Genomic DNA, 24,658 nt, shown 5'->3' with positions numbered 1-24,658 from the left:
ATAAATAATATTGTCTACAAAATACAACAAGTTATTTATAAAGAATAAATAATATTGTCTACAAAATACCACAAGTCATTTATAAAGAATGTCTTCTTCTAGATGATTTTTCTAGACAACTTCCGCCGACACCTACGATCTCCAATGCTCACGCGCCGAAGACCTCTTTCCGTGTTTTCACCACGGAAGTCGCCATTATCGCTCCTTCGTCGTGGACTCGTGGGTTCCAATCGAATATACAATGTTTGTAGACAGGAAATTAGGCTTCGTTTCCGCCAGTTTTCTCTAATGATTCCCCCACCTAACCTTTCGAAAAAAAATGAGTTCTTTTGTTGATTCCACGGACTCCGAAGAAAAGGGTCATCGACCATGTCTCCATTCTAGAAAAAAGTCTGGCTCCTACAAATACGTGTCCGGAGAGGTTCGGTTGCCATTGGCTTCGTGTCTTTCTGAGTTTCCATCAATGGCGTCTTCCTTGCTCTACACCTCCTGTGTCTGCGTCTTCCTCTTCGCGGCCGCCGTCAACGGCCAGGATAGCTTCGATCTGGGGGAGGAGAAGAAGACCCACCTGCACTTCTTCTTCCACGACCTCGTCAGCGGCCAAAACGCCACGGCCATCCCCATCATACGGGCGCCAACGATGAACTCTACTGCCGGCAACTTCGGCCTCGTGGTCTTGGTTGACAACGCGCTGACAGAAGGGCCCAACCCGTCGTCCAAGCTCGTCGGTCGGGCTCAGGGCTTGTACGCTACGGCGTCACAGCAGGAACTAGCGCTGTTGATGACGATGAACTTCTATTTCACCGATGGAGTCTTCAGGGGAAGTTCACTCGCTGTGCTGGCGAGAAACGCGGTGATGGAGGAGAGACGGGAGTTATCCATCGTCGGAGGCACCGGCTACTTCAGATTTGCGAAGGGTTACGCCATTGCCAAGACGACCTCCTTCAACATCGGTACGGGAGACGCCATCGTTGAGTATGACGTCTACGTCGTCCGTCGCGGCGCAGCGTAGGAGACAGCGTAGATGAGTGCTCCTCTTTCATTTAATAGTTATATTTTTCTTGAGAGTTCTTCCGCCTCCCTGTGATGTACCTTTTGTCCGTGAAGAATTATCATAGTCTCAAAACAATTATCATAGTCTTGGCCTGGATGATGTAGTCTCGAGTGAATCTATAATATGGTCAACAGAAAGTTGTGTATTTCTGATGACCAATCGTCAACAGCGAAAGGAGGAATCCGCGTCAGTTATGGCGTGTTTGATTGCCTGAGTTGGCGACGATAAACGGGAAATGATCGGGGGTTCCAGGCAATTGTTTGATACGTTCTGATGTCAGCAGTCAAAAGGTCCACATCTCAATAATTTTCTAGCAGATTGGTTATCATCAATGTTTTTATTCTTCTCAATACATTAGAGCTTTGGTATCTCTTACTAATTACATCTTAACGGGTCATCGTGAATATGCAATATCACTAGTGCCCATCGAACTACAATAGGCATTTGAAAACATATTATGTACTCGGTCAATACATTGAAGGAATAGGAAATGTCGAATTAAATTGGATTAAACTATATTTGGGTGAAAGGATCTGGATTTTAAGATATACTATACGACTTTATTATGAATCATATTAACTGAATGCCACGACTTATCCACCTCCCTATCCCTATGAATAAATGAATCCCGAGAATCCGCATTACGGTATAATAGGCTGAACTCTCAATTTGATACGGATACAAAAACGTCATACTAAAACTAAGTAATTACAAAAATAAAAGTTATATTCCAAATTCAAATAAAACTGGGAACTAAATATATTTTTTGATAATTACTTCGTATCCATTGACACTTATCTCACTCGGTGCACTAATAAAAGGTTATTACAAATATTGTTTTTTTAAATCAAGGCGTTAAAAGGAGTAGTAAACGTAAATGGTCTTTTATCAATATGGCACGAATTTCTCTCTTGAGGGCTCCTTATTCTTCATGTTATTTCTTTTAAAACTGGAACCACCAAAAAACTTCTCTGATTGTGATTTTCTGTGATCATAATATAGCAAGAACATCATAATCTCTCAGAAAATAAAGCGAAGATGAAATCCTAATAAATTTAATGGATTTTTGTTCACATTTCGTTGCCAAATTATAGAATATATGACACTAACAGTTCTTAAACATAATTTTATTGATTAGATCAAATGATATATTGTATGTAAAATTCAGGAATGATGAATTGGAGTCATAATTAATAAAACTATCTTGGTGTTTGTTTCAAGCTTTTTCATGAAGAGATAATTGTAAAACAGAAAAGTCTGTGGAGTCATCCAAAACTTGAATCACGATCTTTTTGCCTTCACTCTATATGGATGAAAAATAAGAGAGTTGGTAAATGACAATATTTTAGAGATAAAAGAATAACTAATTTTCTGATGAAATCTTCATGACCGAGGTCAACATGTTGGCCTGTTGCCAACATATTCAAGATTGACTACCTTCATAAAATTAAACACTTTACTCCTAACTTATCCTAAACACTCAATCAAACAGTACACCATGTGTCATCATTTAGTGGTTGAATTTTCAGGAGAAATTACCAACAATATATGGATAAAATTACATAGTCATCGCACATATGTACGTTACAGTCAACCCTATACAAATTAATTAGGTGTTATCATTACTGGAAACTATGAGAGGATAAAGTTTTGACTTCTGTCCACCAAGCATTGACATTTGAGTCATTGGACTAGGGCATTTACAAAGAAGGATGATGAAATATTTGCGGGGGTCTCTTGGGCCCACGTGTATAGTGCAGGGACGTGGACGGGACGGTTTTTCATCATGGGATGAAAAATTCGTCCCGTCCAAAGGGTGTGGACGAATTTGTGGACGAAAATTCATCCACTGGACAGTGGGACGGGACGGTTTTTGTCCTGCCGGACGAAAAATTCGCCCGTCCGACAGTCGTGGACGGTGGACGGACAAATGTGGGACGAAAAAAAATGGTAAAATTCGTATTCAATTCTCAAAAGATAGTATGGATTTGCAATAAAATATGTAAAAGTCATTATTAAATCTCTAATTAATAAAGTATATAATAAATCTTCATACATCTTAAATAAATGTATTAAATTGCGAGATTTATGTGTGGATTTACAATAAAAGTTGGAAAGGGCAATATTTAATCCCTACTTAGTAAAGCTTATAATCAATTTCTATTCAAATTATTCTCACCATATTAAATTATATCTATTTTTTAATTTCATTGGGTTAAAATAATAGTTTAAAGTCTAATTAGGGTAAATTAAAATTTCCAGAATGACATCTTTATTTGGATTATATTCTGAAATAATGCAAAAAATAACAGCAAAATGGAAAATGCCATTACCTCCCTCCTGCAGTGTAAGTATTTATTTATTACAGTTGAGTCCCTTTGCTATTTAATTAATTGAATTTAGTTGTGAAGTTTAATAAATCAAAATTAACTATAGATATGGACAAATTTCTTTACAATCAGCACGTATTTTCTAGCATCCCCCAAGGTAACAAGAATTTTCTGGTCTTATTACTTATTAATATATTTCGCTAGTAAAATATTATGTTTATGGGTTCAATTTTGATTTCTTAAATCAATGAATAGGGAAGACCGAAACATAAAAAATTGGTTCCCTCTTTAAGAAATTGAATATTACTTTTCTAGAGGTTAATTACTCGATCTGAGTATTCACTTTGATTTTTTGTCCATTTCTTAGTCTATCAATGTAAAATTTTGATTAGATATTCAAGTACAGCTTTTTACAGAATATAGAGTTTGTTACTTTGCTCCATTTAAGAGTAAGGAACTTCTTCCACGAAATGACAAGACTAACAAAAGGCGCTTAACACCCTGTGAAACAAGTATTTTCAGTAAGAGGAAATTAAAAGACTAATACGACAGAAAAGGGAACAGAAAATCCTGATGAGGAAGCAAATATTAATCATCTTCAGAGGGCAAAAATAAACGGAATAAGCGGGAAAAAACCTGTTACTCAAAAGAGGATGAACTGGGAGGCCGGTAAGCACCGTAGCCGCCTCCGTCATGCCCAAAGGCCGGCCTTTCCCCGCCCTGCAATATTAACCAGAAATATAATTATATATTGCAGATTAAAGATAGGAATAAATTAAATTCATAATATTATTTGAAAAACTAATGATCAATTCCTAAAAAGATTTAAAGGAACCAGCTCAGCCTTATTTAAACGTAAATGAACGAGAAGTTCAGAAATGTAGTGAACTCTAAAAATTGTTAAGATCAGGAACAAAGGCATTAGAATTCGAATTGAGAGCAAATAAGTCCAAATTTTCCAAAAACCAACGAACCAAAGCGCAATTTGTGATATATTTTGAAGACTTTGAACAGAAAATGGGGGAGCAAATCAAATGTAATTTGCATACTTGGCCTAAGTACCCAGAAATAAGATTTGAATATAATAAATTACATCAAAATCTGAAAAAATACATTGGCCACTTTCTGAAAGTAAATAGAGTGATCCAGGTGAGCCTTAATTATCAATCTACTTAGTTTTATCCTGCAAATAATTGAAAGTAACTATAGAATGAAACAAACTATGAACTTTGTGAAGACCACAAAGCCATAAATAGTCGATGAAAGTAAATATTAATCTTCACAATCAAAAGCAGATGACATAGTAATGAGAACTCCAATTCGTAAATCCCAGTTAAATGAAGACCAAGACATAGAAATTTTAGCCTGACAATCAGAGTTCGAAGAACAAAATCCGAACAAAGTGAAGAACTTGAACGACTAACTTTGTGAAGACAAGAAAGACATAAAATATTCAATGAAAGTAAATATTAATCCTTACAATCAAGAGCAGATTATTAATTAGTAGCATTAAATCATGAAAAGTTGTTATCTGTGAGTTTCTACAAAAAAATAGATCTGCTCTAAAATCATATTCATGATTACAATATATTAGTAATAATATGCATCTTTTATGCGATCATCTAAGAAATCAGCCGTGCAATCAAGTCTGTTTTTGTCATGCTCTTTGATCGATATGTGTCAAGAGTGAAAGATACAAAATAAAGATACCATTTCATGGAATGAAATTAAGATACCGTTTATACATTACATGAATTTGGAGATCTGTCAAGCATGGGGGATATGAAGAAAAATACCATTTATGCGTTAAATGAATATGGAGTGCTTACAGGTCAGTTTCATGTGTAGAACTTTAAAACGATAAATTTATGGTAAAATAGATCATGTCTGTCTGCAATCATCTAAAAAGAAAAGATAAAACGGGACTCTGTTACATGGAATGAATCAGCAAATGAAATCGAGAGAGTAACGAAGAGGCATCACTTACATTACTCTACACCTTTTCGTGTCGAGTGTATCAGAGAATGAAACCCCTCCATTGTGATCATGTTGTTCCCCCTTACTCTGTAACATGTAATAGAGAGAGTCAGTAAAAAGAAATACGAATACAAAAAGGTGGAAAGTGATAGAGCATAACGCACCAGCACACGAGCTGTCATCGTTGTTAGAGTCATCATCGGAGTCAGACGAGTCCCGCTCTACACGATGGAACCATGCGTGAAGCATCATCAACATCTCAAAGCTCTGTGCATCCAAGTGTGATCTTCGAAATGTTGTGATGCCTCGGCCGATTGAAAAGAGCCGCTCCACTAGTGTGCTGGTCAGACTCACAGCCAGAAATTGGCAAGCAATTTTTGTCAAATTTGGAAAGTACCGCGTCCCAACATCCTTCCACTAACTTAGAGGATTATCCTCCTCCTCGTTGCATGGGATGTTAAGATACTTATCCAGCTCTTGCCTCGACGTTTACGGTGGTCGATGAAAGATTACACGGATGCGTATATTGCCACTTGGACGAAACATACCTAGGCGAACGGTGACTTTCTGACAACTCTCCCTGTTGTGAGTCACATTCACCTGCTTTTGTCATAGATGCATAATCCAAGAGACTACTGAGATAGGAAAGTAAACTTTGGCGACATGACGGATGGACAACCTCTAATTAAGAGAATGGATCCAATGTCGCCGCTGTAGCGATAGTATTATTGCCCCAAAGTACCAGTGCATACTGCATCAACTTGTTATGCATAGCACCACACGGATACCATAGGGCATTCCATCGCTCAACATCTAATGATGCCCCTGTATCATTCATAGCATGCTCAAGGTGATTCTTCAGCTCTACGACCAATGACATTACTTCAATCATTGGCAATTTCGTCGTCGAACACACAAAATCAGTTCCCTGGCACAATGGGCCGATGATGCACACGTATTCATTAATCCACACCCAGTCCTCCTAACATAGGCTGTAATCTCTAGTGGATGTCAATGGGAACCTCAAAGCCATATGGCCCAAAACCTCTTTCTTAGCAAGAGCACGCTCTAACATGGCGAAAATGGAGTTCCATCGCGTTGGGTAGTCCACCTTTATCTTGTTAGAATCTAGAAGCTCAAACATTTTGCACATACCAACATATCTCTCCATACACTGTGTGGATCCATCAATGGCATTGACAATGGCTCTCACGCATGAAACTGCTTGTCCCAAAGGTGCAACTATCGCCGTAGTTTCTTCGTCGACCTGTGAATCGGTTGGGTCATCCGTGTCCAACGGTGTATTTGGGCAAAGATCTCTGACACGTAGCGTTTTACTTACAAGAGGTTCTGGATTGTGAATGACCTTGAGTCCGGCCTGGACTACGAGGTTTAGTACATGGGCAACACATGGTACATGTCGGTACATAGTAAATTAGGGGTTTATAGTCTCTAGTTAATCTACAATGGAGGCCATCATCGTTCTATTGTTGGATGCATGTAGCTTCGACTCGATGCCATATTCATATGCAACTTCCACGACGATCCGCGCTAAGTTTGTGCCGCAATGGAGTCCCTTGATCTGTCGCTGACCGAGAAGAAGCTCAAAGAGCTTCCAGTCGGGATCGATCTAGTGGGCAGTGACACCTATAAGGGGAAGGTTGTTTTGGAATGTCCAAGCATCCACGATAAGTGGGACGCTGGAGACGTCGGTGAACATCTCCACCAGCTTCCCTTGGACTTCTCTGTGCACTCTTTCAGTCATAGCCTTGACCGCATCAGGACCAGGGATGTCCCCGACCACTTGTGTCCCGTAGAACCATAGTCTTTGGAAGGACTTCTTCATGAGATGCCAAGGAAGATTGTTGTCGCAGATGAAACTAGTATTTCGTAGTAGAGAATGGTTCTCTGCTTCATCTTGAGTCCCTTAATTTCATCATAAAATTTATGGTGCGCCTTCTCCAGATGTCTCCAAAATACGTTTGTGCTTTTATCTTTATTCCTCTTGATGATGGCCTTGAGGGTGGAGTTTTCTACTTGACACAGCGTGTACTGGTACTCATCCGGGGAAACTTCAACAAATCGATCTAAAACTTTAGACCGATTGCACCTTCCGCTATGAGTTGCGATGTTGTCACCAACCTCTACTGGGATGCACTCCGTGGACATTGACGGCGTAGCCCTAGCCGTCGATTTTGGGGTGGTAGCAGATATAGACTCCATTACTCTACCACGGTAATTCACAAGACATAATCATTTGTAAAATACATGTGACTTACATTTACAATTAAAATCCATCCAACTAGAATCTCAGAAACAAATTTAAATCACAGGAAATAATGCTGCTGTATTACTCTTAGAAACTTATATATACAATTACCATGGTTGGTTCACTAACATTTTCACAAATCCTGGAAAATCATAAAATTTCAAAAAAAGGCAATCACCGCAATCAATAACAACACTAATAGGACCAAAATTAAACAAAAAAATTCTCCAAAGAAATTAAATCCACCAAAATTAGCTCAGGCAACATTTTTTGCTTTAAAATTATTTGAATAATTTTTTCATTATATCGTTATCTCAACAAATAACTAATTTTTAACAAACAAAACTCACCCAACATACGAACCACCATAGAACATACAGACCATCAAAGAACGCGAAGAAGAATGCACGTACCTGATTATAAAACAATGTCAGTCCCTAAAGAGGCCACAAGAATAGGGAGCCAACAACACTTAGCTTGCTAAAGAGCGTGACCAAGACCCAGCTGTACCCGCTGAAGGGGAAGACTGCATAAGTTACAATTAATTAATAAATTGAATTGCCACATCATCATTGTAAAACAAGTACAATCTTGATAACACATGGAGAAAGATGGGCAAAGCAAATATTTTCAATATATTATGAAACTTTGAAAGACAAAGAAGACAAAGTGAAGAACTTCAAGACAAGCCAATAAAACAATTAACAGAAAATAAAAAGAAAAAACAAATGAAAGCTAAATAAATGAATACAATTAAAAGTGAAGAAGCAAAACAATATTATAAGAAAAGAAGAAGAATGGAAGACGAAAAGAGAGAAAAAAATTGAAACAAGAAGACAATATAATCGATTTGTAAAGAAAAAAAATAAAAAAGCGAAAGAAGAGAAAGAAGAAAGGGAGAACAGAAAACAGAACGAAGACTAAGATAAAAAGAAACAAATAAAGAATAGAAAATTAAAATAAAAGAATAAGAAAAGATGAAGAAAATAAGAACGCCAAAAGAATAGAGGAATACATGAAGAGAAGAAGAAATGACAAGAAAGAGAAGAGGGTAGAAAAAAACAAGAGGAAAATTAGAAGAATAGAAAAAAAAATAGAAGAAAAAAAAAGAGAAGAAAAAAAAAGAGAAGAAAAAGAACACAGATGAAAAGACAAGACAGAAAAGAATATGAACTGAAGGAGAAAACAAGCAAAGATGAAATGAAAAAAAAAATATAAAGGTTCATCGAAGAGAAAGAAAGGAATAAAAAATAATCAGAATAAAAGACTGAATTAAAAGGACATAGTAAAAGGTGAAGAACTTCAAAACAAGCCAAGAAGAAATTAAACAGAAAATAAAAAGCAAAAAACGAATGGAAGCTAAATAAATGAATACAATTAAAAGTGAAGAAGCAAAAAAAATATTAAATGAAAAGAAGAAGAATGGAAGACGAAAAGAGAAAGAAAAACAAAAATTAAAGAAGAAGACAAAATAATCGATTTGTAAAGAAAAGAATTAAAAAAGGGAAAGAAGAGAAAGAAGATAGGGAGAACAGAAAATAGAACGAAGACTAAGATAAAAAGAAACAAATAAGGAATAGAAAATAAGAAATAAAGGGTTAAGAAAAGATGAAGAAAATAAGAACGCAAAAAGAATAAAGGAATACAAAAAGAGAAGAAGAAATGACAAGAAAGAGAAGAAGGCAGAAGAAAACAAGAGGAAAATAAGAATAATAGAAAAAAAAGAAAACAAGAAGAACACAGATGAAAAAAGAAGACAGAAAAGAATATGAACAGAAGGAGAAAACAAGCAAGGACGAACATGGAAAGAAAGGCCCAATGAGAACGATTGATCAAAGAACTGAGTATCTTTTTGTTTGTTTTCTCATTGTTTACTGAGGATGATACACCGGCAACACACCCAAAACGGCTTTTCAGAACATACCTGGACGTCGAAGAAGTGGTGGTCCTGGTGGAAGATCGCCCAGCGCCGGAAGTGAATGGTCTTGTCCCTCCTTCAGAGAAGCAGAAATTGCCCCAAATCTATCAAGCGTTGGAGCACTTATGAAATATTGAAGTTGTTTATATTATTATATTATATTTTTTTGGTCCGGGACAAAGGACGGGACGATTTTACGCCTGGACGGGACGAAAAACTGTCCGGAGATTATTGGAGGGGACGTAGGACGAGACGAATTTCGTCCCGTCCCGTCCTTGTCCACGTCCTGGACGATTCGGAACTATACCGGCGTGACACGAGGTAGGGACAAGGGAAAAGATACTCCATTCTTCATCATGTAAAAAGTGAATCACGATGAGATAAAATTACACTCAACAGTCAAGAGAAACGAAACATGAATATTAATATGAAACATAGCATGATAATGAAACATATCATAATAATGAAAACTCAAAGCCCAAGGAGCACCATAGATAAGTACGCCCCCAGGAGGAGCACCGCCGGGCGGAAAACAGCGCTATGGGAGGCGGCAGACATCGCCGGAGAAGCAGCAGCAGCGCCTGGGCCCGGCGCGGTTCCCTCAGCTGGGCCTCGGTGGACGACGTAAACGTCGTACTCGACGACGGCATCTCCCGTAGTGGTGTTCCAAGAGCTCGTCCTCGCAACGGCGTACCCCTGCGCAAATCTGAAGTAGCCGGTGCCGCCGACGACGGATAACTCCCTAGTCTCCTCCGCCACCGCGTTTCTCGCCAGCACAGCGAGTGAACTTCCCCTGAAGACTCCATCGGTGAAATAGAAGTTCATCGTCATCAACAGAGCGAGATCCTGCTGCGACGCGGTGGCGTACAAGCCCTGAGCCCGGCCGACGAGCTTGGACGAGCGGTTGGGCCCTTCTGTCAGCGCGTTATCGAACAAGGCCACAAGGCCGAAGTTGCCGGCGGTGGAGTTCATCGTCGGCGACCGCACGATGGGGATGGCCGTGGCGTTTGGGCCGCTGACGAGGTCGTGGAAGAAGAAGTTCAGGTGGGTCTTCTTCTCCTCCCCCAGATCGAAGCTATCCTGGCCGTTGACAGCGGCCGCGAAGAAGAAGAAACAGACACAGGAGGTGTAGAGCAAGGAAGACGCCATTGATGGAAACTCAGAAAGACACGACGCCAATGGCAACCGGACCTCTCCGGACACGTATTTGTAGGAGCCAGACTCGTTTCTGGAATGAAGACATGGTCTATGAGCTTTTCTTCGACGGAGTAGGTGGAATCAACAAAAGAACTATTTTTTTTTGGAAAGGTTAGGTGGGGGAATCATTCGAGAAAACATGGCGGAAACAAAGTCTAATTTGCTGGGCTACAAAAACTGATGTACGATTAAAATGAACCCACGACGAAGGAGCGATATTGGCGCGTACGGTGAAGAAAACACGGTAAGCGGTCGTCGGCGCGTCAGCAGTGGAGATCCTAGGCGTCAACGAAATTAGAGAGAGGAAGAAATAGAATTAGAGAGAGAAATTTGATATTCTGAATTAGAGAGAGGGAGAAATTTGTTGAAAGCGAAGATAGAGAGAGAAATTGGGAAAAAATAGCGGAAAATGGAGGAAAGTAATGCGGATGATGCAGAAAATATGGATATAAGTTCCCGGGATGTTGATAATTGTGTCTTGAGCCTGAATGCCTCTTTCTCAAATTCGATATAATATTTCACAAGGCTCAGGCATTTAAAAAGAGGATGAACACTTCAAAACACTTGCGTCAAACAGGTTGAGCAACCCGGATCCAGAGTAGTGTTGTCCTATTGGCTAGCCACTACTAGGGGACATCTAAGATGAGAGAAAGAAAGAGAGGAATACAATAGTTTCACATGCTAATGATTGTGAACATTCCCTTCAATCATTTCCCAGTTTCTCTCCATGTCCTTTCTTCCTGTTTCCTAATAAGTTGAGAGGCCCGTAACTTGAATTTGGTGAAAATAGACGGGTTACTGAACGGATCCTGTATGTGAACTGCACTTCTCTAACTTCCCTTCGAAGCCCAAAACAGAAAGGATCCTTTTAAGCCTAATATCAAAATGTTTTGACTTCAAGATCCCATAAAGTGTTATTGCTGATTCATATTACCCTTATTTAATTCCTATAATTTTATGCATGGACGGTACTAGGAAGTATTCTTCAGTGTTATAACTTATTGAATCACTAGAAGTTAAGTAGTTTTATTTTCAATGAGGTTAACATGAAATTTTCAACGAAAACTCATTGAAGATATGTAGGTATACGTCTCAATCCCATTTTTTCATATAATATACAATGCAATATCTCGACTCAATCAATATGTCTCCATATGCATGAATTTCAATTTCAACCTCAGATCTACTCCATTTCGTTCCTATATTGATGGCGAGGACGCCAACACTTCAGCGTCAAACACGTCATCGCGGTCAATGGAAGTCAACCCACCACGGTCAACGGGAGTCAACACAGGAGTCAACACGCCGCAACCGTCGACCACCACGTCTCCACCCGTGCACGTCCCCACGCGCGTCATGACACGACGCCAAAGGCAGATCCACAACTGCCCTTTGGCGTGACACGGCGCACGTCTTTATTTTCTTGTCATTTTCTCTTTCCTCCAAGGCCTATATAAAGGCCATTGTTTTCTAGAAACTCTTAGGCAGTAATAATTCAAGAATCGAGTTTTTGTTTAACTCTTCTTGGAGGATTGCCCAGCCTCCCCTCTCTTCCACCTTCAAACCCCAGCCGCTGTCGCCGCCGCCGCTGCCGTCACCTACGTGGCCTTGCGACGTCAGCCTCCCCTCTTCTCTCTCTTTCTCTCACCCTCTCCCTCTCTCGCCCAAGGCTGCAAGGGTAGCCCCGCCAAGGAGACACTCAGGCCGCCCGCGCGCCGCCCGCGCACGTCTGCACGCCGCCCGCGCATGCCCGCGCTCACCCGCGCGCCGCCCGCACACGCCCGCGTGCCCGTGGCGCTGCCTGGCACCCCGAGCACCGCCCGCCCGCCCTCGTGAGCCACCGCGCGCGCCCGCTAGCCCTCGCGCCACCCGCGCCGTCCGCGCCCTCGCCGCGCCGCACCATCCGTCGCCTCCGTCCGCCATCCGCTTCGAGCCATCCAAGCGCCATCCGCGCGGGTGTTTGCCCACGCTTGACACTTCGCCCACGACAACCGCACTCAGCCAGGGCCGTTCAACGCCCGGAACGTCCAGCCACATCCTCGTCCAGTGGGCACTTCAACGCCCGGATTCGCCCAGCTTCGTCACGATCAGAATTCCCCGCAACCTCTTCACGCACTATGGTGCCGAGGTACGCCTAAACTCTTTGGTGTCGAAGTGTTCTCCGTCCAGTGTTTTCTCGGGAAGTTTCACCGCCGTCGGAATCTGAATTGGGTTGGATTCTCTGCTTCTTCTACCTCCCTCTCGAGTGTTTCCTCACGACGCGAATCCGACTTATTGATTTCGGTGCTTAGGCATCGTCGCGGTGGGGGAAGACAGTACTCCCGCCCTTGATAAGGGTCAGAGCTGCACCACCAGATTTTTCATCGGTTTTAAAGTCCGAAGCCGACCGTGAATTTCTGTGGATTGTTTTATCCCTCACGCCCATCCTACCCTTAGTCCTGTCGTCCCGCCCTTCCTCGCCTACCCGTAGTCGTCCTACGTCCTACCCATATGCATGAATTTCAATTTCAACCTCAGATCTACTCCATTTCGTTCCTATATCCTCTTATATTTTCATGAGGTCTTAATATTTACCTATCAAAAAAATTTGGACTCTCCCATTTTTTTACACCAAGTTATTAAAATAAAATCAAATCAAATATGTATCTATTTATATCCTTAAAATCTCACATTTTCCTTTTTCTGCTTCGCTAAAATGACAGTTATTTGTCAAAATTTCACAACCCATAATATTATAGATGTCAACGTATCCTTAAGATAATTCAAATAAATGATTAGTTCATTCTAGTATTTATTTTAATTATCAGCTCATGGATTCCCTAAATACTTGTTCAAGATGTTCCCTTCAAAACTGAAAAAATATGTTTTTAAATTTCTCCGATCTTAACTATTTTATTCAAAGCACAACTTTGAATTATATTCAGTTAAAACTAGAGAGGATAAAATAACTTCAAAACATTAAAATTAAGGTACCACGGAATTTATAGAAGCATCTTATGTCAATATTTTTCACTTCATCTCTTATAGGTATGTAACAAAGGCATCCCTTCAAATTTGTTATATATGCCAGCAAATAGAATCTGCACTTTGATCTCTCCTTTCCTGCTCTCAATAGGAAGCTTTTTACTGATCGTCTTGTTTACACACATATATACATCTCATATATGGCATGTTTGTAGCAGCTGAAAAGACATCTCCTTTTGGAAATGATTACGGCCTGCGGAAGTGTGGAACAACGTGTCAGAATGCGTTTTGAGGGTAAAAAAATCAAGACAACAAATAAAAAAGAAATTTTTCATATTTCCTTGGAGGAGAGATAAAATATCGAATGACCATGATTAGTCGTTAGTAAAATGGCGATGTCTTGCGATCTAGCCGTCCGATTGAGCTCAAATTTTGAGGGAAGGTTTGTCCTTTCACCCTCTATGATCCAAACGGGGATTTTTAAATGGAGGTCAAGAAGAAGGGAAATTTGTCTTTTGAAAGCTCTCCCTAAGGATTTGGCCAGGAAGGACATAGGCGATGCTTTAGAAGTCGAGAGATCTTGATTTATCATTGAAAGTTGTAAAATTCTAATTTTCTTTTTGAACTTCTTCTTGAACGATACTAAAACATCTTGGCATGGGCGAAATGTACATGCCCTTAATGTTGATTTGAATGATGATTAGCATTGAATTTTGATTTTATTCTAGATCTCACTCTGAGTCATTAGTTCTACATTGATTATCATCCAATTTGTCATCGTAGATCTTTAGATTAGGGTCGAATTTCACCTTTAATTCATTTTCCCCCAAATTCCTCTACTTTATCTCTCTAGGTTAATTAGTCTACTTTCTCTCTCTAGATTAGAAATTGATTTTTTGAAAATTCAATTGAATATATAAAAAACCTAAATCCTAAAGTCTGTCCATCTTCAAGTCGAATTTTAAAAATCCCTTTCTTGGTTATTAATTCCCAAATTTCAATGCATAAATATTATCTTCATAATTATCTTGATTTGAATATTAGTAATCCAAATTAAATTGATGTCGGATCCAAAATTATCATATCTAGAGTGTCTTGACCAAAAATATTAAGATCAAAATTAAGCTTTGCATAACTTTGATTAATCATAAACAAAATTAAACACAATTAAGGCCTATTAAATGCAAAATTAATTCATTCTTGAATTAATTAATTTGAAATAGGATAAAAAATCTTGCAGAGTGTCTCCCTGTGATTCGACCCCTTGCTAGCTCTATACATAGTATTTGGTGATTTAGTGTTCTTATAAATTGTATTGCATAAGTCTAAAAGCGAAAATAGCGACATACTTTATACACCAAATTTAGGCTTATCATTCTGATTGTCAGAGTTTTCTGGATTTAAAAATATTAGAACAAAAAATCAATCACAATGCGCTTAGATCATCTTTGCATAAGGATATAGAATTCAAAATTTTCTCTTTTAGATAAATAAATACACAAGAGCTGTTTTAAATACATTTTGGGTGTCATTTGATATATTTCAGCTGGATGATTATTTATTACCCAATCAACATTCAGATTCATTTCTTATTGTCTCAACATTATGTTTCTTTCTATTTTAATCTAAATATTCCGTATCTAAATAATAAATAATTCCACTCTAAGGTGTTTTTTAGTCAATAAATGAACAAAAACATAATTCTGAAACTATATCAGCTAACTTAGATCATCTACACCGTTCTAATATACATTTCATAGAAAATATGTAAATGCTTATCTCCATCCTTACTCAAATAGATGCTTAATAGTTCCTGAAAAAGTATGTGATAAATAAGAGATAGTTATATTTACTTTAAAACCAACAATGCATATCTCGTAGTTTCCAATAAAGTTAAATGTTAATTCATTTGGATAGTATTGACTGTAGCATATATGTGCGATGACTATGTAATTTTATTAATACAGTATTGGTAGTTTCTCCTGAAAATTCAATGAAAAAATGAGGGCATATGGAGTACTGTTTGATTGAGTGTTTCAGATAAATTAGGATTAAAGTATTCAATTTTATGAAGGTAGTCAATCTTGAATATGTTGGCAACAGGACAACACTTTGATCTTGTGCATGAACATTTTCTCAAAACGTTAATTATGGTTTTATCTATAAACTAGTGTCTTTAACCAACTCTCTTACTTTCATTCATATAGAATGAAAGCCAAAAGACCTTAATTCAAGTTTTGGATGATGCCACAGCTTTTCCTGTTTACAATCATCTCTTCATGAAAAAGCATGAAACAAATACCAACATAATTTTATTAATTATGACTCCAATTCATCATTTCTACTTTATATACAATATATCATTCGAGCTAATCAATAATAATATGTTGAGAAGGTTGGATGTGACTTGATTTATATTTTAAGCCACTGTTAGTGTCACATATTCTACTATTTTGACAACAAAATTTGAACTTAATTCCATGAAATTTATTATGAAATTTGAACTTAAGCCACTGTTAGTGTCACATGTTCTATTATTTTGGCAACAAAATTTGAACCCAGTTCCATTAAGGTATTATGATTTTATCTTCACTTTATTTTCCTAGTGATTCTGATGTTTTTGCTATATTATGATCATAAAAAATCATAATTAGCGAAGATTTTTTGTGGTTCCAATTTTAAAAGAAATAAAGTGCAGAATAAGGAGCCCTCAAAAGATAAATTTGTGTCGTATTGATAAAAGACTATTTATGTTTAATAATCCTTTTAAGGCTTTGATCTAATAAATATATATATATATATATATATATATATATATATATATATATAATAACCTTTTGCTCGTGCAACAAATGAGTTGTTAATGGATACGAAGTAGTTATCAAAAAATATATTTTTTCCCAGTTTTATTTAAATTTAAAATATGACTGTCATTTTCATAATGTCTTATTCTTTATAATAAGACGTTTGTGTATCCCCGTATCAATTGGAGAGTTCAGCCTATTATATCATTATGTGGGTTATCGGGGTTCATTTATTCATAGGGATATAGTAGTGGATAAATCGCAGCATTATGTTTTAATTAATTTAAATATGATTCATAAGAAAATAGTACAGTATATTTTAAAATTCAGATCCTATTACCCTAAATGCTGTTTAATCCAATGTAATTCGACATTTCATATGCCTTCAATGTATTGACCGAGTACAGAATATGTTTTAAATGCCTGTTGTAGTTAAATGGGGAATAGTGATATTGCATATTCACGATGACCCGTGAAGGTATAATCAGTAAGAGATACTAAAACTCTAATGTACTAAGAAAAATAAAAACCAATCTGCTAGAAAATTATTGAGATGTGGACCTTTTGACTGCTGACAATTGCCTGGAAACCCCGATCATTTCCCGTTTATCGTCGACAACTCAGGCAATCAAAGACGCCATAACTGACGCGGATTCCTCCTTTCGCTGTTGACGATTGATAAAAAAAATCCACAAATTACAGTTGACCATATAATAGATTCACACGAGACTGCATCATCCAGGCCAAGACGAATAACAATTGTTTTGAGAAAACTCGGTACTTTATTCTTCACGGACAAAAGGTACATCACAGGGAGGCGGAAGAACTCTCAAGAAAAATATAACTATTAAATGAAAGAGGAGCACTCATCTACGCTGTCTCCTACGCTGCGCCGCGATGGACGACGTAGACGTCATACTCAACGATGGCGTCTGCCGTACCGAGATTCAAGGAGGTCGTCTTAGCAATGGCGTAACCCTGCGCAAATCTGAAGTAGCCAGTGCCGCCTACGATGGATAACTCCCTTCTCTCCTCCATCACCGCGTTTCTCGCCAGCATAGCGAGTGAACTTCCCCTGAAGACTCCATCGGTGAAATAGAAGTTCATCGTCATCAACAACGCGATATCCTGCTGCGACGCCGTGGCGTACAAGCCCTGAGCCCGGCCGATGAGCTTGGACGAGCGGTTGGGCCCTTCTGTCAGCGCGTTGTCAACCAAAACCACAATGCCAAAGTTGCCGGGAAAGGAGTTTATCGTTGGCACCCGTATGATGGGGATGGCCGTCGCGTTTGGACCGCTGACGAGGTCGTGGAAGAAGAAGTGCAGGTGGGTCTTCTTCTCCTTCCCCAGATCGAAGCTATCCTGGCCGTTGACAGCGGCCGTGAAGAGGAAGACGCAGACACTGGAGGCAAAGAGCAAGGAAGACGCCATTGATGGAAACTCAGAAAGACACGACGCTAGTGCCAACCGATCATCTCCCTACACGTATTTGTAGGAGAAGGGTTGGGGTACCGTTCTATTCAACATTTTGGTGGAGTCAACAAAATAAAATCCTTTTTTGAGAAGTTAGGTGAGGGAATGACAAGAGAAGCCAACGCGGAAACTGTAATTTGTCGATCTACAAGACTTTTGCAGGACTAGAACCCGCGACGAATGAAAGATAATTGCGTGTTGGAGGAGAAAACAAGGTAGAGAAAGAGGCGGTCAGCGCGTGTGCGATGGAGGACGTAGACGTCCTGCTCTACGATGGCATTCGAAGATCGTAGATCTTTTCCAAGTAACAAGAACAAAAAACAATACGTAGAGAAGAAGAGAAGGAGAAGTAAGAAGAGAGACGACAAGAAGTGGATCAGAGATTGTCTTGTCCGCAAAAGTGTTGTTACAATTGGTTCAGTATTTATAATAATAAACTAATAGTTAATTATTCCAAGTTTCTTAAACAGATCTTAGCCGTTATAACTAAATATAACGTCTATACTACGTTTAATCCTAGCCGCTAGATGTGCCCTATCTATCTTTAATCCTAACCGCTAGATGAGCCCTGTCTATCTTTAATCCTAGCCACTAGATTTTCCTATGTTGAATCCTATCAACTAATATCCCATACTGGGTATATATATTTCCTTTTCTCATTAACTAATCTTATTTAAGTGTCCTATGTGGCTTCTCAGCTGGAGCTTGATGTGGCGTCAAATGCTGACATGGCGCCGAGTTTTTCAACTCCTCTATCAGGCATCTCCATGGCTTTGAACAAATGAGGCCTGGAGAATGCTTAGAAGCGGTGAAAAGGATGCAGCCGGAGCCTTCAAAGATGGATCATTGTGAAATTCATCTTGAACGTGCTTCCTACTTGTGTGGGCTGATTGAAAGATGGTGAGTTTTGAGATTTATCGAGTGTGTTCTTGGTATCCTGGGTGTGTTGGGAGAAGCATTGGAGAAGAGGAGTTTACCGGCACTCGTAAATCTCCGTGATCTTGGCAGAACGTCAGGGTCTAAGGTAAATATCTTTGCCTTACATTTCTCTTTTTTTGACACCATTGTTAGCTCTATTAGGGTTTATTATTCTCTTGTTCACTACTCTTTCACTCCCTTACGTGATCCCTATCTAGTCTTTATCCTTTCCATCACATTGTTCTACATTCAACCACTATCATATTATTTGCATCCTCTTATCTCATCCACATATGTCGGAGCTAAGACCATCCACCTATTTTATGGGTTCAAGTGTCTATCCTTACCTTGAATATAAACAAATTTATCACCTTTCTAATATATGATTATCATTAGTTAGGATTTGTCCTTCATGAATAATCTTTGTCATCGTAGAATTGCCCCAAGATTTTTCTAAGACCATCCACCTTTTTTAAGACTTTTATTATATGCATATGATATGTTTAAAGACAAAATCATGCCTCTAAATGTGGATCAATCTTCATAGTTATAGACAACTTCTTTGCTTGTAAGTAAGCTTATGGTTTATAAATGACTACAGAAATTGTTGGGCAGAGCTAATATTGTCTTGTCATGATACTATAAAATGAAGAACATTAGTTGCCTCAACATACAATGTCAGCCTTACCACTCTTTTTATCAAGGTTCTCTCTCAAGGGTTGGACATTTAGGTTCTCTCTCAAGGTTCACAAATTATGCCACAAGAAAAATATGTCTCATTTTAATTTTTATATACTTTTTGGAAGATTAAAACAGAAGGATATTAAAATACAGTAAACGTTGAGTTAATAAAGGAAATTAGCTCGGCATAAAGATTGGGGTGAAAATATACATATGAATACTCACCATTCATATTCATAATTATAAAAAATAAGAATCCTGAAAAATTAATCAAGGGTAGGACACCTATATAGATAGCAGATGGTTTTTGTTTTTTGAAGAGATAAATTTTACAAAATCATTCCTGGGAGAGTGTTATCAGAGAAAGTATGGAGAGTTATTGAAACATAAAAAATAAAGCAAGAGTGATTAAATAGATGACTCAAAAATATATCAATAAGGCATTAGACAGAGATAGTGAAAAATAAAATGAAGGATAAAATTGTGCATAGAAAAAACCATCTTTAATTAGTGACATTGAAACAGGAACATGAATAAGTAATGGATGCCTAAATTTTTTAATCAGAAGTTAAATGATTAGAAATAATAGAGGATGATAATATCAAATATAGGTATTGTGTATACTTTAAGGATCTCTCTCTCTCTCTCTCTCTCTCTCTCTCTCTCTCTCTCTCTTTTTCTCTTTGTCTCTCTCTCTTTCTCTCTCTCTCTCTCTTTCTCTCTCTCTCTTTCTCTCTTTGTCTCTCTCTCTTTCTCTCTCTCTTTCTCTCTCTCTTTCTCTCTCTCTTTCTTTATTTCTCTCTCTCTTTCTTCATTGGTATTGGATGTATCGTTAGGTTGTGCCGAGTCAAATCTGCTCTGTGTTTTTTCTGTTGCAGAAAAAAGATCCCTTACCCGCGCTTTCAAAAATTATGAATATTAAATCCGGGAGGCTGCAGGTACTATGGATCCTCTGACTCCCAATCGGGTTGCCTTCCTGAGTCTCGCCGGTGTTACCTGTAGGTCGTTCTTTCAGAACCTCGAGATGGCCGTCTCCTGTCCCCCTGTGGGGAATCCGCTCCCGGGTCGTCGCTCTGCAGCGTCTGGCCCGTCCTCTAGGCACCTTTGGAAGGCAGGGAGTGTGACTTCTCCCGCTTCTCTCTCTATTTATCTCTCTCTTTCTCTCTCTCCCTCTCTTTCTCTCTCTCCTCCACTCTATATATATATTTCACATCCTTGAAGCTAATTGTATTATAAGATAAAACATATCTTCCCACATTTCCCATTAAAATAATCCAAGTGAAGATAGGTATGTCACAAGTTGATTATCAAAATATTAAAACAGATATAAATTATGCAGAATGATATTAAATTTACTCATAATGCCTTTAAATCTCAGGTTAATGGATTATAATAATATAGGTTATGAGCCTATAGAATCTACTATTAAACCCTTTGAGTTTACTTAAGTTTTTTAATGATTCTATGAGCGCTAATAACTTTCACATAATGTATAAATTGCAAATATATAATTTATTTTGGATGAAGATATGTACAAAAGTATATCTTGAATCACTATAAATTACTTCATGTGCACTACATAAAATGAAGCCCGACTATTGTCACAGTGGGACTAAATATTGTCTCTCTAGAAAATGAAAAAGTAGAACATATCTACAGACTTATAAACTGAAACTAGTATAACACAAAGTATTTGAAAAGCACAAAAAATATATGCAGATGTAGCTATGAAAGTGTATTCCCACTAAAATATTCATGCATTGTATGAATAATCTTATTTATTTTAATCGGGGGAAGTGAGAGATTTTTCTTAGTTTCAGTAGTTTTTTTCTTGCTTCTTGCTACATGTTTATTGGATGAATACAAGTATTATGTATTAGGTTTTATTTTTTATTTTAGGCGCACAAAAGGTACTTAGATAATTATATAATTCAGATCTCAAATATTATGCAAGTACCTTTGTACCAACTTATGTGTGTTTTTTAGCATTGATTACTTGAATGTATGTGGTTAAATGAGTCTACTAGAAATTTGAGATATTTGTATCTGTAATCATCATAATTTTAAAAACTAAATCAACATTTTTTTTTTTAAAGCTTGAGAGCTATATAGTGGTGCCTGATATAAAAACCGAGAAAGACCCTCTATGGTGGTGGATGGACATTGGTGTGAAATGCTATCCAAATTTGATTTTAGAAAGTATATCTAAAAAAATTGGCAGAGGAACGATATGGATAAAAACTGGTTATCAAGATGCCCTAGACCTCGAAACCTTTAGAATTAAATCCAAGGGCTTGGAAAGTCAGGTAGAGAGAAAATTCATGTTTGATCAATATTTTTGGAAAAAAGAACCACTCCACCCTGGGGCAAGTGACAATGAGATTTTCTTTAGAATGTTGGATTTAAATTTTGGTACAATTTTCTTTAGGAAACTTCCAAATCTACCAACCATGTTAAAAACTTATTTAGAAAGTGCTAAAGCATTTTTTGGCTACCACACGCCATTTCCCAAGTCTCTCATCCATGGTATTATTGCCCAACATTACCACCTTAGTCACCATGACTACCAACAGAAATTACTATCAGATAGCCGACCACCTAAAATTCCTGCAAAGTATAGCATTAGTAGAATCTATCAAAACTAAAATAAAGATTTTTGTATTAAAATCAGTTTTCACAAATGGGATGCCTTTTAATGAAATCAAATTATTATAAAATATATAAAATCCCACAAATATAAAAGGCATCTAAAATACTCTATTAACTGTGTTGATTATTAAAGATAGGGGAAAAAAATGAGCTTAATTATATTGCCCCTGAAGAATACACTAGTAGATATAGGTGGAAGAGAGAGGGGGGAAATGAGATAGATAAACAGAGAGCCGTGGGCCGTAATGGGAAGTAGGAATTTATTTGAATCTGAAGGCCAAATATTCACCCATTAGATGGAGTCCATACATCAAATACCCTTATATTGGTGCATTAAACATTATAAGAAATCTTAGAGAGGCTTTTGACAAAGTTTGTGAGTTGTTTTTCAGTGACATCATGTGATGTGGAGTTTAAACCCTAAACAAATGCATCCCAAATGTAGTTGATCAGAATATATGTGGCTGGAAAGTCAATCACACATTCTATATTGCATTGTGTGTTTCTTAATACAACGTATTCATTATAATTCACATGTGATGCTTATGGTAAATTTCATGATTGTATGAACTGACTTATTGAATTATGAATGTATGATCTAGATATTCACATTTGAAAGATACATATTAAGTACATCAAATATCCTTAAAGAATATCACAATGTAGTCCCACTCATATAATGGACATGATTGATCCTATAGCCATCAGCCATTAAAGATATATAATGGGTGCTCTTTTGAAAAATAACTTTATTAGATTGATCAACATGGATCCCTGATGTCAATCAAGTAGATTACATCAAGGATGTGTAAGTGGTCCTTAAACCTGAGACACCAAGTATTATGGATTGACGATTGTACTTAAAATACGACCTACTAGTTACTATTCATGGAACTCCAAAAAACTCAAGCTCAAATGAAGCTAAAATTTTAGGAAGATGATTGAGCAGTTAAGAAGGAATAGTTTGACCTAAATATACAGGGAGAAAGCTCAAGGAACACTATTTGATGAAATCCTTGGCCAATATAGTGGAATAACAAAAGGAGAGTTCATTAATAATTTAAAAATATATTAGTTCTTCCTCAGATTACTGATTAGGGTTTCACATTAAAACATACATTTTAAGGTTTCAACAGAATGCCATTAAATTATTTCTTATATTCTAGATGACTTTTCTATGCAGCAAAGGAGGGCCATCAATATATGGTTAGTGATTTAAAGACATTTCAATGCAGCATAAGAGGCAATCAATTCATGGTTGATCTATATAACAATGTAAACTCATATTACCTCCTGGAGAACTTTTTATGCCCTTGACATGCTTATTGTAAGAGAGTTTGATCGTGGATGGCACACAAATGCGAGTTGACAGTCTAAGGTCAATGGGTTGTGAGCATCGAATATTGCTATTTGGATGACCGTTGACTTATCCTTAAGTTGACTTTTGACTTGTCCTTGAGTTCATTATTAACTAGTTCAGTAAAGGGGGATGTGTGTGATGAGGGAGAGACTAGAAATGGAGAGAGAGGTTTAAAAGGGCGAGAGAGAGAGAGAGAGCACATGAGGGGGAAGAGTGTGGTGGAGGGAGAGTGCAGTAATAGAGAGAGAGAGAGAGAGTGCACTAAAGAGAAAGAAACAACGGAGAAGGAGAATGAGAGGGAGAGGTGGCGAGAGAGAATGCAGCAAAGATAGAGAAAGCGATTTGAGAGAGTGAACTGGAAAGAGAGATCAATGAGAGGGAGAACAGGAAAGAGAGAGAGTGATTGCGAGATAACTGGAGAGAGATGATTGAGAGTAATGGGGAAAGAGAGAGAAAGAGAGAGTGGGGGGAGAACTGGAAAGAGAGTTAATCACAAGAGAAAACAGGAAAGAGAGAACAATTGAGAGGGAGGGTACGATAGAGAGAAAGAACAATGGAGAGAGGGAAGGGAGTGTGTGATAGAGAAAGAAGAGAGTGTGATAAATCGAGGAGTTGCCTAGGGGAGAGAGAGAGAGAGAGAGAGAGAGAGAGAGAGTTTTACTGAGAGAGAGAGAGAGGGGAGACAGAGATAAAGAGGGGAAAGGGGACTGGTTGACTGAAGGGAGATTGAGTGTGATTGAAGGCAGCAGGAGGGCTTGCCCACAACAGTGGCAGTAACTTCCAGTGCTGGTGGTTGAAGAGAAACCTATGAGCAAAATCCCTCAAAGGGATCTATTCTTCAAAGCAAATTCATCATCGAAAACAAGGAGAGTATCGGATCTTATAAATCCATGGTGGGAGAGAAAGAAAGTGGGAAGAGTGAGGGAGGAAGGTGGCAGCGGTTGCTACTTCAACGACATTGATCCTCCACAAATACGTATGTGGATCATTCATGTCGCACTCTTGGGTGGGTTTACTGTGGAATCTCCACCAGTGTCTTCTAGTTGTTCACATACCCACCCGTT

The 24,658-nt window shown here is 38.2% G+C and overlaps 1 long non-coding RNA gene and 3 pseudogenes across 1 annotated transcript; 1 reads left to right on the top strand and 3 right to left on the bottom strand.

Moving 5' to 3' along the window:
* Positions 1 to 246: 246 nt before the first annotated feature.
* Positions 247 to 1,137, top strand: LOC144705923 (dirigent protein 21 pseudogene; annotated as a pseudogene).
* A 2,798-nt stretch (positions 1,138 to 3,935) lies between these two features.
* Positions 3,936 to 9,672, bottom strand: LOC144705227 (uncharacterized). Its single transcript, XR_013582001.1, has 4 exons — positions 9,555 to 9,672; positions 5,526 to 8,156; positions 5,372 to 5,448; positions 3,936 to 4,104 (listed from the first exon to the last, which is right to left on the bottom strand). It is a non-coding gene; the product is annotated as an uncharacterized LOC144705227 (long non-coding RNA).
* Positions 9,673 to 9,907: 235 nt separating this feature from the next.
* LOC144705225 (dirigent protein 22 pseudogene) lies at positions 9,908 to 10,824 on the bottom strand (annotated as a pseudogene).
* A 6,448-nt stretch (positions 10,825 to 17,272) lies between these two features.
* On the bottom strand, positions 17,273 to 17,990 carry LOC144705950 (dirigent protein 21 pseudogene; annotated as a pseudogene).
* Between the last annotated feature and the right edge of the window lie 6,668 nt (positions 17,991 to 24,658).

This window comes from Wolffia australiana, chromosome 7 (assembly GCF_029677425.1).
Source record: "Wolffia australiana isolate 7733 chromosome 7, ASM2967742v1".
Lineage (NCBI taxonomy): Eukaryota > Viridiplantae > Streptophyta > Magnoliopsida > Alismatales > Araceae > Wolffia > Wolffia australiana.
This window is presented reverse-complemented; position numbering and strand designations above follow the sequence as displayed.